Consider the following 15,312-nt stretch of genomic DNA (forward strand, 5'->3'; position numbering starts at 1 on the left):
GAAAGAAGATAACCACTCTAATTTTTTTAAGCCTTTAAGAAATTGGATTTAAAGCTTGATTAGTCATTAGCCTTTTCTGTGTGTTAATTCATCATGCCAAAATTGGTAATGTTTAATTATTGTTAATTACACATATTAGGTGTACTCCACTGACATTGTGTGGTTGTAGGACTAATTTACAGGTCAGAAAACCTTTAAAAGATTGCATGAAATTCTCAAGGACTTACTCAAGTGTTAAAGCTTTGTGAACACAACAAAACAGCTGTCAAAAGCATTCTGTCTTAAAAAGACATAAATCCATTAAAATGAACACCCTCCCACCAACCCACATCCTTCACACACATGCATATACACAAACACACACAAGAAGAATACCAATTTCAAAAGATACCAAAATAAACTCAAGAACAAAGTGTTTTTTATTTTTGTTCTTTATTAAAATGTCTTCATCTAGACAATGTGGGGAAGCTATAAAAAAAGGCCAACAAGATGCTCGGATATATTGTGATAAGTGTTGAATTTAAATCAAGGGAAGTAATGTTAAAACTTTACAATGCATTAGTAAGACCTCATCTAGAATATTGTGTTCAGTTCTGGTCACCTCGTTACAAAAAGGATATTGCTGCTCAAGAAAGAGTGCAAAGAAGAGCGACCAGAATTATCCCGGGTTTAAAAGGCATGTCATATGCAGACAGGCTAAAAGAATTGAATCTATTCAGTCTCGAACAAAGAAGACTACGCGGTGATCTGATTCAAGCATTCAAAATGCTAAAAGGTATTGACAATGTCGACCCAGGGGACTTTTTCGACAAGGAGTCACAAATGGAGATTAGATAAAGGGGCATTCAGAACAGAAAATAGGAGGCACTTTTCTACACAGAGAATTGTGAGGGTCTGGAACCCGCTCCCCAGTAATGTTGTTGAAGCCGACACCCTGGGATCCTTCAAGAAGCTGCTTGATGAGATTCTGGGATCAATAAGCTACTAACAACCAAAAGAGCAAGATGGGCCGAATGGCCTCCTCTCGTTTGTAAACTTTCTTATGTTCTTAAAATGTTTGTTTACTTAGGCATGAGCATGCTGTATATGCTATCCTGACACAGATACATGATTTACTAGCGCAGGATTTAAAAAAAAAAAAAAAGAACAATATTTGGTTATCAGGCCAACATGCATTTGACTGTGATTTTTCTGCACTTCGACTGGCAGGATCACAACGTCACTTGTTGGATCCACCTTCACATTAGGACAGGATCAGCTGTATGCTGGGGAAAGGTGAGAATCCTTTTAATAAAACTTCCCATGTAGTTTGTTTAATGTTTGGTATCACTTATCCTCAAAATGGGCAAAATCTGCTATGATCACAAGATATATGGTGTCTGATTTAGTTGCTTGATAAGGAAGAAATCTAGATGGTGCTATTTTTTCATCAGCGTGTGTCAACATTCTATAGAACCATTGAATAGTAGACCCCTCTATCTGGTAAATAGGGGCATATTAATCAAGCTTGTAAAAACTGAAGCATTTCACTTTTTTTTTTTTATAAATTTAGTCGTTGCCAATTATTTTTTATTATTTTCTCCCCAATTTGGAATGGCCAATTATTTTATTATGCTCAGCTCACCGCTACCACCCCAGGGCTGACTCTGGAGGGCGAAGACAAACACACGCTGTCCTCCGAAGCGTGGGCCAATTGAGCGCCGCCCCCTGGGAGCTCCCATCCTCGGTCGGCAAAGGAATAGCCTGGACTCGAACTCGCGATGTCCAGACTATAGGGCACATCCTGCACTGCACGTGGAGTGCCTTTACTGGATGCGCCACTCGGGACCCCTGGCATTTCACTTATTGTTCATTACAATGGATTTTGTATCATCCCGCAACCACGCTGGGTTTCACTGAGGTCATTGTGATAGAGCTGATTGTTTTAATATTTTCAATATTGTTTTTCAAAGTGTGCTAAATCAGTTTTTCCTGTTGCTATGGCCAACGGTTTCATCCTAGGAATCTGAAAAATAGTAATGGCATTTGCAAAGTTGTTTCTATTATCAATAATTGTATTAAGAGTTCCAAAATAATGCAATGTAAACAAAAACTGACAAGTTTAAATATCTTTGATTTTTTGATTAAATAATATTGATTTTTAAAAAACAAATTAAAAAAATGGACTAACTGAAGGTGACATGTTTTCTGATTGATTTGGTAATGAAGTGCCACATAACACTGCAGTCTAGGGAATGGCTACAGGAAAGATAACTTACTGTTACAGGAGCCTCCTTTTTAGCTGATATTACAGATAGGCAGCCCAGACAAGGTCTTGGACGTCTGTTTGGGTTGGCTTCGAATTGTCTCTTTTCTCTGATCGGAATGTCTGGAGGGGAGGTGGCCTTCTGGTAAGATAGCAATAAGATTTAAAAAATGACATCTCTGTAAAAATTAAAAAAGGCAGTACCCCACCATCAAGTATAATTTTACACTAAAATATTTTGTCTTATTAACTTTAATTAACACCAACGATATTCATCCACAAATTAGTTCATTGTGTAAACATATCCCAGGGTTTCTACTGCGCATCTCCTTCTACCTTCCTTAGCTCCACACATTCCCACAATCCCCTTCTGCTACTGCACACTCTGAAAAGAGATCCCACTGGATGAGATTGTTTATTACATCTTTAAAGGGAGCGTATAAAACCAATGAACTACTCCATTGCATGTTAAACTTATTTTCGATCAACCAATGAGTTAGAAATAAGTGTGCATGACATGGCCAGTGACTGTGACTTATTCGTGCTGCAAATGATTTGATGTTACACCACCACTCTCTTACTTCAGACAAACACCACAACCCCTAGTCCTTTACACATTTACACATTTTTTATAAACAAAACACAAAACATCCATATAAGATGGATATGTGTAAAAGATCTGAATCATTGATATGTCCAGAGGGTGAAACAATGTGGCAGGAAAATGGTTTATTTTTATGGGACAGCACTGGTAATGGAACCTAAGTTAAAAAAAATAAAAATAAAATCAGGAAGATAAGCTGTGTACCAAACATAGACAATAACTCAAAAGTGAATTAAGTTTCCGATTGTATACCTGGCTATACACAGTTACTACTGATATAAAGACATTTTGGCTCATCTAACCTAGGTCTATGGCATATCCTGAACACAGATTATTACAAAAATATGATTTCAAACAGCATACAAATGTAAGGGGACAGAGAAAAATAATAATTTGAATCTATCTGTCTCTCTAATGCGGGTTCCTAAACATCACGTTGTAATTCTAATTACCTTTTCTTGTCCCTTGTCAAATCTACCCCATACTGTGCTGGCTTGGCCGCCTCCAGCATCTTCACCATCTCCGTCCAGCAAGGATACAACACCAGGAGAAGCAGGTCTTTTTTTACAAATCTGAAAAAAATACATTTGTATTTTAGATGTAATTTCTTGTCACGGGACATTATGTAAATGCTATTATCCATGGTGATTACGACAAACATTTACACTTGGGTCTCTTTGAGAAAGACATTACTAAATCTCAACAAAGAATTTGCCATGCTTACAATTTGCCTATGCTTATGTATACATATACATCTCCTGCCACGTAAACTCTAAACGATGAACATGACATATCAACAGTATGTACAGGATAGAATAAGAATTAGCAATGAAATGTTTAATCACAGTCTGATGAGGGATTATCCAGATGTATGTAAAACTGTGTGACATTCACAATCTTGTATATTATCATTAATGTATACTCTATAATGTTGATGCTAAGTTTCCTGTCAATTGGATAAACAGTTTGTAACAAATTGTGTGTGTGTGTGTACAGCCACCTCCACTTCATCCCCTTCGCAATGGATTTCATCCCCAGCTGGGGATAACAGAGCTGGTATAAAAATCCAACTGTAGTCTCCCTTGGAGCACCAGACAGTGGCATGAATAAAGAGATTAGAAATTGCCCACTTAGAGGGTATAAACTATCTCTTTAAAGTTTAAAATTACCAGCTTTTAGTGGTTGGTGTCCAGTCGTCATTTTTTACAGTTTCTTCGTTTCACTTTTCCTTTTGTTCAGTCATCCTGGTTTTTTTCTGTATGCATTATTTTCTGTTGAGCACTACTGACACCGTGGAAACGGTGAGTCTTAGGTCGCCTGCGGATACATTAGTCCAATCAATGCGGCTGAACCTGGTGTGTAATCCCAAGGTAACTGCTCACAGTTAACACGTTTTAATACGTTAATTCACGTTTTAAGTAATACAGTGTCCCCTTCAGACATGTTAAAGGAGAAATTCGGAAATAACATACAAAACTATGCGCGAGTAAAACTCCAAACATCCAAAAAAAAAATTTTTTTTTAAAATAACATGATATATATATATATATATATATATATATATATATATATATATATATATATATATATATATATATATATAATTGCATGCCCGGTATCTACGATATGGAGTCTTGCATGCCCCGGTAGCTGCAATATTGAGTCTTTCCATCCACCTCCGGTTGCTTCATTCCGGAGGTCAAGGGCGTAGGTTTGGTTTGAACATTGGTGGGGACACAATTTTGTAGGGGGGCGGAGTCACGGTCGCTAGTGGGGTTCGGGGCATGCCCCCCCGGGAAGAAATTTTTTAGTAGACAGCTATTAAATGGTAACTTCTGGTGGCTTGAAATGAATGCTGGACATGAATCGAGGACAGTTTGATTGACATGAAGTTGGCTGGTATACACTTAAAACACTATGATAAAGTGTCCCTCCTGGAAGCTGGTTTGACATCCCTGCTGTAGAATTACTAATAACCTGAATTATAACCTATCCCAGCCTTACTGTAAGCTACCAATACCCCTGGCGCTACAAGCATGAGCACATGCACGCTCACGTGCTCTGCCTGCCACTCCTGTGTCTGTGCTGCTGCTCGTACCTGGGTGCATTGCTTCATTCACCTGATAAAATAATAAATTGATGCATGCCATATAGAGAGAAAATATATGGCTATGCTAACTTTATTTGCTGAGTATTACTATACAGCATTAGCCTACTATTATTTCACAATGTGCCTCAAACATTAATATATCTCAAAACTGAGTCTAACACTTTCACTGTTATAATCACTAAGCCATTACAGACCCCACCTGCGACCCTGTTGCTCCACCTGCCTCTGTACTGCTTTTACCAGGCTGCACTGCTTCACTCGCCTGATAAAATGATAAATTGATGCATGCTGTTTAGAGAGAAAGTATGACTCTGTTAACTTCATTAGTAAATTATTTTTTCATTTGCTATGAGAATCATTATCAATTGTGTTTATTACTTTAATAACATCTTCCTACTTACACTTTGACTTTTTGTAAAAAAAACTTCCTTATGTCCATCTTTATTTTTTTGGTTGCTATTATGCTTTAGTCACCTAAAGCCAAATTGAAGTGATTAGCTAACGTTAGTTGAATGACGATATCAAAACATGCTCACGCACTCTCTCTCTCTCTCTCTCTCTCTCTCTCTCTCTCTCTCTCTCTCTCTCTCTCTCTCTCTCTCTCTCTCTCTCTCTCTCTCTCGCTGAGGATTGTGGGATTGTGGGAGGAGCTTGCGGAGAGGCGGTAGCGTTTGAACGCTGGTGCGGTAGGAGAGTGTTTTCGCTACTATATTTTTTGCAAATTTATATATTTAATTGTTAATTGTTTAGTTCGTTTATATATCTTTGTTTCGTTGCTTTGTTTGTACTTTCCCGTTTATAGAGTAGTGTGTGTGTGTGTAGGTCCCGTTATGGGATCTCACTCTGGAGGGCTGGGGGCTCTCAGCCGCCGACACGGGGTCAGCTGCTTGCCCGATGCCGGCGTGTCGGTGGAGGAGTGCCTGCTGGCAGTGGGAGAGGTGGTCGGGTGTGACAATATAATATCGGCATCCCGTATGAATAAAAGGTTTGTCGTGTTTTTAAAAGAGGTATCGCTGGTCAATCAACTAGTGGAGGAAGGTTTTTCAGTGAAAGGAGATTTTATTCAAGTATCCCCCTTAGTAACCCCTGTTACCAAGGTAATCATGTCTAATGTGCCGCCGTTTTTAAAAAACGAGACCTTGGCAAATGAACTTTCCCGATATGGCAAACTGGTGTCCCCAATTAAAAATATACCATTAGGGTGCAGAAATACAAGTGTTAAGCACGTCCTGTCTTTTCGGAGACAGGCGTTTTTGCTGCTGAATAACCCGGGGGAGGTGATTGATGTTGCTTGGAGCTTCAGTGTGGAAGGGACGGGCTGCGTAGTGTTTGTCAGCTCGGATACAATGCGGTGTTTTAACCAGAGGAGAGCCTGCCCGAGAAAAAACAAAAATGAGGAAAGGCAGGAGCAGGGTACTGATGGCAGGGAGGAGGCTGGGGATGTTGGGGGTGAGCGGGAGGATGAGGCTGCTCCCCCATCGCAGCGCCAGCCGGAGTCTGCAGAGAGCAGGGAGCCGCCGATCGGGATGAAGCCGCCCACACCACAGCCGAGGCTGAAGAGACTCAGCCACGGTCCGTCACAAAATAAAACTACCGAAAATGATGAGGGTTTTGTGATGGTAGCTAAAAAAAGACTTAAAAAACAAAAAAAACAAAGAAGTTGCAGATCTGCCTAACAGCGAGCGGGGGACGGAGCAGAGCACCGAGCCTGTGCTGGAGGGGAGCCTGCAGTCTCAGGCAGGGGGGTCTGTCCCTCCTGATATGGAGGGAGAGGGGAGCGGCACGGCGACGGGCTTACAACCGGTGCAGCGCTCTTCTCTCTCTGAACCCCAGCAAGCGGAGGCAGAGGCAGCGGTGACGGCTGTGGCTGTGCTGGGAGGAGGAGAGGAGAGCGGCGCTAGAGAGTTGGAGAGAGCCGCGGAGGAGCTGGCAGCCGTGGACGGCGGAGCAGACAGCGAGGACGGAGCAGAGGAAATGGAGGGGGAGCTCTCTGACTCCTCGCTTATCTCTGACATCCCCGATAGCCAACCCGTTAACAAGGGGAAAAAAATCTATACCCTAGATGAATTTAAGCAGTTTATGGAGAGTACAAAAGGGAAAAGGGGGGTTGAAATTGAAAACTTCTTCCCAGATCTGAGATTATTCCTCCACTCAGCACACATCGTCACACGAAAGGCAACATTAGAGGAGTTCGACCAGCAAAAAAGGTACCGTCTTAAAAAATATGTTCAAATAATTAAGAAAAAGATTGCTAATGTTGCCAAACAATAATTTTAAAAATGGATACTTCTTTTAAGAATTTTTTTATTGTTGCTTGTTTTACTCTGTCAGTTTTATTTTTTTTAGCCGCTATGGAAAAGTGCGTTTTTTTTTATTTCTTTTAACGTGAATGGCTGCAGACAGTCTTTTAAAAGAGCGCAGCTGTGTGAGTTTTTAGAGCAGAAGCGGGCGGGGGTCGCGCTGCTGCAGGAGACGCACTCAGACAGGGAGAATGAGGCGGCGTGGCTGGCAGAGTGGAGGGGGCCGTGTGTGCTGAGCCACGGCTCAAGCACCAGTGCAGGAGTGGCAATTTTATTTAAGCCCAGCCTAGGAGCAACAATTTTAGATATTGAAGAAATTGAAAAGGGGAGGTTATTAAAAGTGAGAGCAAGGTTGGGTGGTACTGTATTTGTTTTTATTAATATTTATGCACCAAATAAAGGAAGGGAACGCATTTTAATTTTTAATAAATTAAAGCAAGCTCTTTTAAATATTGATAATGATGATGTGGTGGTGGTGGGAGGAGATTTTAACTGCACTATTGATTTTACAATGGATAGAAATAATGAGGAACCCAATCCCCAATCCTCAAGTGAATTAGCTGCAGTTTTTCAGTTCAGTGGCCTGGTTGATGTCTGGAGGTGTCTGCACCCCAATGCAAGACAGTACACCTGGTCTCATTGTCGCGCACAACAAATATATAGAGCCAGGTTAGACCGCTTCTACACAACACACACTCATTTGAATAAATTCATTAAAGCCAATATCATCCCCAGTAGCCTCTCTGACCACCACTGTCTGTTAGTTACAGTAATACTCACCACTGACTCTCACAGCACCTCCTACTGGCATTTTAATTTAAAGCTATTACAGGACACACTTTTTGTAAAACAATTTAATGATTTTTGGAACATTTGGAAAAAAGAAAAAACAAATTATAAAAATATTAGGCAGTGGTGGGACATTGGCAAAACGCAGATTAAAATCTTTTGCCAGCAGTACACACTCAATTCAACCGGGTCACTGAACGCAGCAGTGAGAGAGCTGGAGTTGAAAATTCTCCAGTTAGAGAGCAGCCTGGACACAGACCACCAGGAGCAGACCCTGCAAACGCTGAGGGAGCAGAAACACATGCTGGGCAGCCTGCTGAAGGAAAGAGTGAAGGGGGCGCTGGTGCGCTCTCGCTTCATGGAGCTTAAAGATGGACACCCCCTCCAGTTTCTTTTTTGGCTTGGAGAGGAGGAGAGCAGACAGCCGGAAGATGCACTGCATCCGGACGCCTTGCGGCAGGGAGCTGTACAGCCGGGAGGAGATCAGCAGGGAGGCAGTAAAATTCTATTCTGAACTGTACAGCAAAGAGCCTTGTGAGCAGAAGGATACAGACCTGCTGCTCCAGGATTTGCCCACCCTGAGCGAGGAAGAACAGAACCAATTAGACAAGCCACTAACATACCAGGAGCTGACCACTGCTGTTACACAGCTTTCAAATGGAAAAGCTCCTGGCATTGATGGACTGCCCACTGAATTTTTTAAAAGTTTCTGGACTGTGATTGGTGAGGACTTTTTGCAGGTGCTGGGAGAGAGCCTCCGAGATAAAGAACTGCCCCTCAGCTGCAGGCGGGCAGTAATCACACTACTGCCCAAGAAAGGAGACCTGTGTTTACTCAAAAACTGGAGACCTGTTTCGCTTTTATGTTCTGATTTTAAAATTATTTCAAAATGTCTGGCCAATAGACTAAAAATGTGTATAGGAGCTGTAATACACACGGACCAAACTTACTGCATACCGGGACGTTCCATTTTTGATAATTTGTTTTTAATTCGAGACTTTTTATCAATGGCTAAGACATGTGATTTGAATGTTGGGCTGGTTTCTTTAGATCAGGAGAAAGCGTTTGACAGGGTCGACCACACATACCTTTTTAAAACCCTGGAAGCCTTCGGGTTTGGCCCTGTTTTTATTTCTTATATCCAGCTTTTATATTGGAATGTTTTTAGCATTTTAAAGATTAACAATGGGCTGAGTCAGCCCTTCCCAGTGTGCAGGGGTATTAGGCAGGGCTGCTCCCTGTCTGGAATGCTTTATTCACTGGCCATAGAGCCCCTGCTGCACCTGCTGAGGGGCCGGCTGGTTGGCTGGGCAGTGCCCTCCTCACCCTCCTCTGTCGCAGTGAAGGTGTCCGCTTATGCAGACGATGTGAACGTGTTTGTGTGCAGTGACGGAGACATCAAGGCACTACAGCAGAGCCTGCACACATTCCAAGGAGCCTCTACAGCAAGAGTTAACTGGGCAAAGTGTGACACCTTCCTGTCAGGCAGTTGGCATGATTGCACCCCCCCCTGTCCTGCCTGAGGCGCTGAGATGGGACAGGACAGGTATAAAAGTGCTGGGGGTGTTTTTTGGAGTGGAGATATATATGCAGAAAAATTGGGAGGGCCTAGTGGACAGGGTGAGGGGGCGGCTGCAGAGATGGAGGGGACTGCTGGCCCAGCTGTCCTTTAGGGGAAGGGTCCTGGTGATTAATAATCTGGTGGCCTCCATGCTGTGGCACAGGCTGGTGTGTCTGGACCCTCCCCGGGGCATGGTGCAGGAGATCCAAAGAATACTGCTGGAGTTTTTCTGGAGCAGGAGACATTGGCTGAGGCCAGCGGTCCTGTATCTCCCCACTGATGAAGGGGGGCAGGGGTTGGTCTGCATTGCCAGCAGGGTGGCAGCCTTCAGACTGCAGGCGGTTCAGAGGCTCCTGTACGCTGGGGAGGAGGCTCATTGGAAGAGGCTAGCTTGTTTTTTCCTCAGCAGAGTAGGGGGGCTGGGGATAGACAAACACCTGTTTTTAATTGAGAGTGCCAGACTAGCTAAAGTAGGTCTCTCTTCTTTTTACTTGAGTGTTTTAGATGCCTGGAGGGCAGTGAGGGTGGCGAGAGATGAGGGGTCCCTGACAGGCAGGGTCCTGTTGGAGGAGCCCCTATTTTTTAAACCGCTCTTCCCTGTACGTTTCTTTCAGTCAATGACGCTCTGTGCCAGCTTTGTGAGGGCAGGAGTGACCAGGCTGAGACATCTTATCAACTTTGAGCTCTCCTGCTGGCTGACTGCTACACAGCTGGCTGGGCGGCTGGGCTGGCACTCTGAGAGACTGGCAGAGAAAATGGTCAGTGAACTGAGAAGTTGTCTTTCCCCCAAGCTCAGGGAGGCTGTGAGAGAGGAGATGTCCAGCGGCACAGGGCAGAGACAAGACTTCATCTTTCCAGGGCTGCTAGTGTGTCCAGCAGTAGGTGAAGGAGAGGAGGGTGTAGGAAACGAGGGAATGTTATTAAACCTAGACACAGTTAAAGATCTAACTCTTCATACAGCAGAGAGTAAGAAGATCTACCAAATTTGTGTGAAGGCATCACATTCCCACCAGTTGAGGGGGTTGGTGGATTCAAGATGGAGGGCATGTCTGGAGGTAAAGGAGGGGTGCAGGCCAGTATGGAGGGTGCTGTATAAACTGCCCCTCACCAAGAGAGCGGGGGACCTGCAGTGGAGGATCCTGCACTGTATTGTGTCCACCGGCAGGTTTCTCCACAGAGTTGATGCTAGCATTAGCTCAGAGTGCTGTTTCTGCTCTGCAGAGGAAACAGTGTTTCACATGTATAGTGAGTGTGTCAGGCTAGGACCACTCTTCCATCTCCTACAGGAGCTCCTGCAGGGCCTAGGCGAGGAGTTCACAAAAGAGCTTTTTATCTTTGGGGTTCCCTACAGTTTTAAAAAGAGAAACAGGTGTGTTTTAATTAATTTTATAATGGGTCAGGCAAAATTGGCCATTTTAAAATCCAGAAAGAACAGTATCTCTGGCGCCGGGCTGACTGATGTTGTGTTGCAGTTCAGGGTTTTGGTGGTCAGCCGGATAAGAGTGGATTTTGAATTTTTTAAACTAAATAATAACCCGGAGGACTTCCAGGAGAGGTGGTGTGTGGGAGACGCCTTGTGTGCTGTGAGTGAGGAGGGGGAGCTCCAGTTTTTGTTCTAGTTTTTAATTTTATTTTTAATTTTTTTACAGTGTTTTTATTAATTTTGGCTTTAATCTGTTTTTAACAGAAAGAAAACACTGTGTTTTTTTAATTGATTTTTTATGATCCTTTTATTTTGATAAAATCAATTTTTAAGGAGAACATGATGTATTTTAAGTTTTTTTAATATTGCTAAATCTTAATTTTGTTATGTTTTACCTTTATTGAGTTTTAATGGATTTTATTTGGAATGTTAAATAAAGGATCTTAAAAGTCAAAGTCTCTCTCTCTCTCTCTCTCTCTCACACACACACACACACACACACACACACACACATAATGATTTAGCTGTGAAACAAGCTAGCTAGCCACCAAGGACGTTGGGTTAGCAGCTAGCAATGGGTCGCTAACGTAATAGGTAGGTAGGTAGGTAGCTTTATTCTCTCAAACTATGTTGCTGACGAGCTGACAATACCTTCAGCCGCGGCACCTGGCTTTCATTCAGTCAGTGGCTCACACTCATATCAGCCTGACCGGCAAGCGGCAACTTCAGATGAGCGTCTTTCCAGAGTCCAGCCTAAACCAGCGGTTCTCAACCTTTTTTTTACTCACGCCACACTGAAATTTATTTGTATATCTGTCGTTGTCCCCCCCCCCCCCCCCCCCACCATTAATTTGACTTTTTATATATTTTTTATTACTGCCTATATAATATAGTGCATTTATTTAGCCGCCTGGATAGTCACACTGTCCATTCAATCAAATACATATGTTCGTGTTCGCTTTTTACACACACGATACAAAAATATCAAGCAAGGAGTAAGTTAGTTACAAAGGGAGGAAGGAGGATTGAAATAATATGACAACGCATTAACCAACAAACACAAACATCGAATTAAACTGATTATATTTATTCTTATTTTTTAAAATAAATGTGAAAATTGTGGCACAATGTACACCGTTTAAGAATGACTAGAATTTTTTTTTTTATTTTAAACCCGGAGATTTACCTTTCACTCCCGAGTCCTTGTGCACTTTCGCACTTCAATGAAAACAACACACTCTGCTGGTCCCTGACGTCAGCCACGCACTGAGTCCGTGTTACAGTGATGCAGTATGGAAGGGCCAAAGCCAATCAAATTAGCGTTTTTTTTTGTTTTGTTTTTTTTGGAGGAGGGAGGACTAACGAGGGGGAGGGGCGGGGGGCTTGAGAGAGTTAACCCTTTGTGGAGCAGATAAAATGACTTGACAAAAGACGTTTAAGATTTATCAAAATTATTGGTAGGGACAATTCAACTGTCCCTTGACATTGGTAGGGACATGTCCCTACCGTCCCTAGCTAAATCTATGCCGGTGCGTGAAATAGTAGACTTTGTAATGTCTCCTGTTGTGAAAAAGTCGTCACTTTCACATTTGCAGATTTTAATTGGAGAATTTCTCAGCGAATTTAATAGACTGTATCCTGGTGATTTTATACCAAAATTGCATTACTTGGTACACTACCCCAGATTGCTAGCTGAATTTGGACCACTTCGATCACTTTGGTGCTTACGTTTTGAAGGAAAGCACCAGTACTTTAAGCGGCTTGCAAGAAATGTGTGCAACTTCCGGAACATCTGCTTTACTTTAGCAAAAAGACATCAACAAAGACAGTGTTGGGATTTTTGTTGTGCAGATGCTTTGCATCAGTCATATGAGCTATCATCTACATCTTTGAAAGACATTATTCTTGAAAAATGCAATATTCAAGCCAGTGAACTTGAAGCTGATGAAACCATACTGAAAGTAAAGAAACTAACTGTGGATCACGTGAAATACGAAGTCAAGGATTACTTCATTGTCGATGTAGTCCATGAGGATTTACCCATTTTTTTCAAAATCTTGCATATCATTCAGTTTAGGTGTACATGGATTTTGTGTGGGAAACTGTATTTTGCTCTGGAATTTAATTCTCACCTTCATGCCTTCAAAATAGAGGCTTTGCATGAGTGGTGTACATTAACACCTGGCAATGAAGTTGACTACCATGCACTAGATGCTTATGAAGACAGTGATGGATGTTTATATATTGCACCTCATCATACTGTGTATAAGGTACTGCTTGCATTTAAAACTGTGATATTAATTACAATGTCAGGTTAACATTGGTGCTTATTTTTCTGATTAATTTTATGTTTTTTTGTTCATTAGGTGAAGAAATAGATGGTGAGACTCTTTTAGGTCTGACAGAACATATGATTGGAAAGATCTTCCGAACTATGAAGGACCAAGTCAAATTTTTAAAGGCTCTCGAGAACCTTAAAAGGTATGTAATGACAAATATATTATACATACAGGATTCACTTTGAAAAGTATAAATTACTACTACCAGTACGCTTTTTGTATTGTAATGTTGTATTGTAAGAAAGATGTATATTATGGGAGTACATTTCTTTATGGAAACACACAGAGAGAGAGAGAGAGAGAGAGAGAGGTATTTTCACTAGTTTAATTCCTGAAAATGAGGACTGGGAATGTATGGTTTTAAACTTCTGTGTAGAAAATTAATATGGCTGTTATATTATAAGGCTCTGTTTAAATATCAAGTCTTTAGATATTTTCAGGTGATTAAAATTATGAAATATTGTTTTTTTTGTTGTTTTTTGTATTTTCATAGAACAAAAGCAAATGAGCATATTGTTTCAGAGAAGGTGCTACCAGTAGAATGCAGAGAAGTGCCACAAACCTCAACAAGTGTTCATGTTTGGACCGCATGTTATACATTGCCTATATTTCCTCCAGTTGTACAGATGGCCCTTGATAGAAAGGACATTGGTTTCAAATCAAAAGACAAATCTGCCCTTCGTGCAGCTCTAATACAGACTCTGTTTGATGACCTCAGCAAATATACGCTGTAAGAACTGAGATTTCGGTGTTTGTTTTAGATACATAGGCAACCAATTTTAGAATAATTACATAACATAAAATAGCATATTCATTTTTAAAATGATTACTATTTTTTTTAAAAATCTATCATAACAGCAATATTTTATTCAAGAGAAAAAGTTTTATTAAATTCATTTTGATAATGCTTTTCAGCATGTTTTTTTTGTAAATTAAAGCAATTGTAAAATGCAACTGTATTTCATGACATTATTTCTCAAATATATATTTTTCTTACAATTCACTTACAATTCATATGCCTATATTATTTTCTAATCTGTATATTTAGGTATCCAGACCACATAATGTACAGTACTGTGCTAAGTACTTTGTGCTGTAAGTACAGATTTCTAAGGGATGACAGCCAAACTGGATATGTGAGTATACATTTGGTAGTTATATTCATAAAAGAAATAGTCGAATAAACATTAATTTGTCAAAATTATGCAGCGTTAAATATATTTTTACTAGTTGATATGTATTTTTTATAGCCAGATAATGGACATAGGTTTAACTTTCTATCATTGTTTCAGGCTACTCTACTTGAAATACTGAGAAATAAATTCAAAAAAGAGAGAAAGACACTTATTTCAGTGGAGACTGTAGAAGACATGAAAAAAAAGTTTGGTGCTGTGGGTCGAGGAAGGAAGCGTGCACCAGAGCAACAGCAACCGCTCATGAAAAAGAGAAGAGAATCTGTAAGCCTAACTCTTGGATCTGCATTGACAGAAATAGATTGAAATAGAATTACATACTTTATATATGTACATACATGCGATTGTGTAGTTTATTAGCTAATTGGCTTTCATGGAGAGTACTTGATCTTTAGCATTTTTCCAGAGTAAAGAAAAGCACAGAGAATACATGCAGTAAATGCCTGATCATAAGTATTGAATTACTTAACGTTATGATACATATTGCAGATGCACAGTGAGGAGTTCCCAGGAGAAGACGAGCATAGTATTGCCAAACACTTGGACTCCATAAGAAAAGAAATAACGAAATTGAGGCCGAACATTGAAGCCATATGTGACAGCATGAATAGAACTGTACACACTCGGGAAAGAATGATGGAGAAGAAGTCCACTGAAGAAGTCCTTGGTCTGTTTCCATTCCTAAAGCATCCTAAACTGGTAGGTACTAGTTTTTATTCTACTATGGTGATTGATCAGAAATTAATAT

At 41.0% G+C, this 15,312-nt stretch overlaps 2 long non-coding RNA genes across 3 annotated transcripts; one reads left to right on the forward strand and one right to left on the reverse strand.

Annotated features, from left to right (window-relative positions):
- Positions 1–486: 486 nt before the first annotated feature.
- On the reverse strand, positions 487–3,383 carry LOC117408934 (uncharacterized). Its single transcript, XR_004545447.3, has 3 exons — positions 3,302–3,383; positions 2,259–2,387; positions 487–1,265 (listed from the first exon to the last, which is right to left on the reverse strand). It is a non-coding gene; the product is annotated as an uncharacterized LOC117408934 (long non-coding RNA).
- Positions 3,384–13,423: 10,040 nt separating this feature from the next.
- LOC117435275 (uncharacterized) lies at positions 13,424–15,312 on the forward strand. 2 transcript variants are annotated; one of them, XR_009328630.1, is made up of 4 exons: positions 13,424–13,513; positions 14,420–14,507; positions 14,664–14,828; positions 15,054–15,312. It is a non-coding gene; the product is annotated as an uncharacterized LOC117435275 (long non-coding RNA). The 2 variants fall into 2 exon arrangements; XR_009328629.1 differs by lacking the exon at positions 13,424–13,513 and adding an exon at positions 13,889–14,101 and having other exon boundaries at positions 15,054–15,308.

The sequence above is a fragment of the Acipenser ruthenus genome, chromosome 4, assembly GCF_902713425.1.
Source record: "Acipenser ruthenus chromosome 4, fAciRut3.2 maternal haplotype, whole genome shotgun sequence".
In the NCBI taxonomy this organism is placed as follows: Eukaryota; Metazoa; Chordata; class Actinopteri; order Acipenseriformes; family Acipenseridae; genus Acipenser; species Acipenser ruthenus.